The following is a 4,402-nucleotide window of genomic DNA, read 5'->3' as shown; positions in this document are numbered from 1 at the left end:
CAGTAGGCACCGGCCTAAGGGATTTATGGAGCTTTTATATAAAAGGTCTGTCCGCATCCTCACTACTGACACCACCTTATGTTAGTTTGGGTTACCAGGTGCTGCTACAGAAATCGAATGAAAATGACTTTTAAGGGCCTGCCCACACCCATGCCCGATATGGGAGCACCATACTACGGGCACAAGTCAGTGGCCACCGGCCTAAGGGATTTATGGAGCTTTTATATAAAATGTCTGTACTCATCCTCCCCTCCGTGCACCTGGTATTATTTTTGGGTTACCAGGTGCTCCCATTCTAATCGAATGAGTGCACCTGGTATTATTTTTGGGTTACTAGGTGCTCCTATTGAAATCGAATGAAAATGACACACAAAGACAAGGATTAATTGCAAAAAATATTGTATTTATTTAGAGTTATTCATGGATTGATTTGTCCCTCAATTAGTCTCCGAGCCTGGCTTGCATTATGAGGCAAATTATGGGAACGGTAGTAGCGTGCCTGCGTCTCCAGGGAGTGACACATGTGGTCAGCCACAGTTCCACGGTCTGTAAGCGACCCAAGATTAAAGTTTAATGTGGCAATGCTTCTTCGAATTGTACCAAATGTCACTTTCCTTCCAATGCCAAACTCTGCAAAAATCTTACCCACACAATCACAGAGATTACCGTATGGTTTACCAGAGCATGTGAAAAAGAAGAGTGTTGTGTCTGGGGTCATTCCACTCAGATGAGGCCTGATCCGATGGAATCGTTGAAGCCAAGTGTATTCCTCATCAGATATAACAATTCTGCACTCCCCGAAGCTGTAGTTAGTTTTGTGGCTTGCTACAGTCATTTGATAAACCCCACTTTCATTGGTTATTTCATTGAAATCACTCTCACCGAACATGGTGACTGGGGATCGTCGAGTTCCATTAAAAGTCGCCAACCGGCTGGACATGAGAGCCGCAAACCTGCGTCTGTCAGATGAGGTGGCTCGGACTTCCAGCCTGCTGAGAACAGAAGGAATAGATGCATTGCTTAGCTCCAAAAATCGTTTTAACTCCGCAGCGCTGAGCACCTCGTCCCTGCAGCGTCTGCGAAATTGTGCCATGTGCGTTGCCAGGCTCTGCCTAGAATCCCTGTCTATCTTTGCCAAGCAGAGTAACAATTTGCGAATTACACTGGCTTTAGCTTGCAGACCATTCGGCCGGAACTGAATAAGATATTTCAGGAAACTTCTAACATCTGATCGGTATAGTTTTAATGTGGATGGTGCCAAACTACGGCCTTCACATGTCCGGTACCACTCATACACACGCATGTAGTTGTCCAGAAAACACAGGCCTTCATCGGATTTGTCCTCGGACATAATGCGGAGGAATTCCCGTACTCGTGACAGACTGGTGTGACTATTGTCTATTCTTTTAACTGAAGGGTTAATACCCTTAATATAGGTAGCATATTCATTCAAAATGACATCACTCAAACCTTCAGTTGTGGACGGCACACCACCGCCGCCTCCATCACTTTCGCTATCGGTGGAAGGCGACATGACGCTGCATTGCTCCCCCGGTTCCGAGCATTGTTCACCGGTTGACTGCACCGTCGCCTGACTGGTTGACTGCACCGCTGACTGCTCACTCTCGCCACTCAGCTGCTGTTCTGCGGACAACTCACTTCCAACGCCGTTGTTAGGCTCCATACAATCCCCTGGGTAGGCCTGCTGTGTCTCAGCCGAAATCGGGCTACATTGCACGGCATGATTCCATTCCATAGATGCGTGTGTAAGTCCATGGACAGTCTTAAAATGTTTGTCTATCCGCGAAATATGCGTCTTGGTACAAAGTCCACAGTCATGTCGTTTTTGTTTGCTGTCCATAGCTAGCTTCTCTCTCCTGCCTTCCTGTGTGTATGTTTGTTAGCTTCCAACCGTCGCCTAATCAATGGCCTAATTATCACCAGGTGTGGATACAGGTGCGGCGCGAGCGGGGCACGGGCGGGGCACGGGCGGGGCAAGGGCGGGGCTGTGTCATAGCTATGCCCTGCTTAGGGCTATAGACATGAATTGTTATGCCGGAAAATAGGCACCTTGAATGGGATTCAATTCATAGAGCACTGCCCTTGGAGCCCACAGGCTCAGATGCCACATGCCACAATACCACTTCCACATACCACAATGCCACTTCCACATACCACAATGCCACTTCCACATACCACAATGCCACTTCCACATACCACAATGCCACTTACACAAGTGTCAAACGCCCCTTCACCAAGTGCCAAACGCCCCAACCCTAACCCTAACCCTAACCCTAAGAAGGTCGTAAGTTCCATCAGCAGTGCCACAGGTGCCATAGGTGCCAAACCCCTGCCTGGGTAATTTTTAAAGCTATTTAAAAAAAAAAAAATATGCCGGGCAAGAGGCACTCTGACCGGGGTAACATTAGGTGTGCACTGCCCCCCCCTGGAGCCCTGTGGCACTTGGCACTTGGCACTTGGCACTTTAAACCTTTCATAAGTGCCATAGGTGCCAGACCCCTGACTGGGTCATTTTTAAAGAATAAAGGGCTACACACATTAAATACTATGCCGGGCAAGAGGCACTCTGACCGGGGTAACATTAGGTGTGCACTGCCCCCCTGGAGCCCTGTGGCACTTGGCACTTGGCACTTGGCACTTTAAACCTTTCATAAGTGCCATAGGTGCCAGACCCCTGACTGGGTCATTTTAATACAGAATAATAGGCTACACACATTAAATACTATGCCGGGCAAGAGGCACTCTGACCGGGGTAACATTATGTGTGCACTGCCCCCCTGGAGCCCTGTGGCACTTGGCACTTGGCACTTGGCACTTTAAACCTTTCATAAGTGCCATAGGTGCCAGACCCCTGACTGGGTCATTTTAAATACAGGATAATAGGCTACACACATTAAATACTATGCCGGGCAAGAGGCACTCTGACCGGGGTAACATTATGTGTGCACTGCCCCCCTGGAGCCCTGTGGCACTTGGCACTTGGCACTTGGCACTTTAAACCTTTCATAAGTGCCATAGGTGCCAGACCCCTGACTGGGTCATTTTTAAAGGATAAAGGGCTACACACATTAAATACTATGCCGGGCAAGAGGCACTCTGACCGGGGTAACATTATGTGTGCACTGCCCCCCTGGAGCCCTGTGGCACTTGGCACTTGGCACTTGGCACTTTAAACCTTTCATAAGTGCCATAGGTGCCAGACCCCTGACTGGGTCATTTAATACAGGATAATAGGCTACACACATTAAATACTATGCCGGGCAAGAGGCACTCTGACCGGGGTAACATTATGTGTGCACTGCCCCCCTGGAGCCCTGTGGCACTTGGCACTTGGCACTTGGCACTTTAAACCTTTCATAAGTGCCATAGGTGCCAGACCCCTGACTGGGTCATTTTAAAGGATAAAGGGCTACACACATTAAATACTATGCCGGGCAAGAGGCACTCTGACCGGGGTAACATTATGTGTGCACTGCCCCCCTGGAGCCCTGTGGCACTTGGCACTTGGCATTTGGCACTTTAAACCTTTCATAAGTGCCATAGAGTGGTAATTGCATAGGATTTCAGGGGTATACACATTAAATACTATGCCGGGCAAGAGGCACTCTGACTGGGGTAACATTAGGTGTGCACTGCCCTGTGGCACTTGGCACTTGGCACTTGGCATTTGGCACTTGGCATTTGGCACTTGGCACTTCCATAAGTGCCATAGAGTGGTAATTGCATAGGATTTCAGGGCTATACACATTAAATACTATGCCGGGCAAGAGGCACTTTGACTGGGATACAATTTTAAAAATTCCCGCACCATCTGGATTTGTCCACATGATGGCGACATTGGATAGGGTAAGCTGGGATAAAATTATGATGGTAATTGCATAGGATTTCAGGGGTATACACATTAAATACTATGCCGGGCAAGAGGCACTTTGACTGGGATAAAATTATTATGGTAATTGCATAGGATTTCAGGGGTATACACATTAAATACTATGCCGGGCTAGAGGCACTTTGACTGGGATAAAATTATTATGGTAATTGCATAGGATTTCAGGGGTATACACATTAAATACTATGCCGGGCTAGAGGCACTTTGACTGGGATAAAATTATTATGGTAATTGCATAGGATTTCAGGGGTATACACATTAAATACTATGCCGGGCAAGAGGCACTTTGACTGGGATAAAATTATTATGGTAATTGCATAGGATTTCAGGGGTATACACATTAAATACTATGCCGGGCTAGAGGCACTTTGACTGGGATAAAATTATTATGGTAATTGCATAGGATTTCAGGGGTATACACATTAAATACTATGCCGGGCAAGAGGCACTTTGACTGGGATAAAATTATTATGGTAATTGCATAGGATTTCA

This window comes from Salvelinus namaycush, unplaced genomic scaffold (genome assembly GCF_016432855.1).
Source record: "Salvelinus namaycush isolate Seneca unplaced genomic scaffold, SaNama_1.0 Scaffold3331, whole genome shotgun sequence".
Lineage (NCBI taxonomy): Eukaryota > Metazoa > Chordata > Actinopteri > Salmoniformes > Salmonidae > Salvelinus > Salvelinus namaycush.
The sequence above is the reverse complement of the archived record's forward strand: the minus strand, read 5'-3'. Positions refer to the sequence as shown.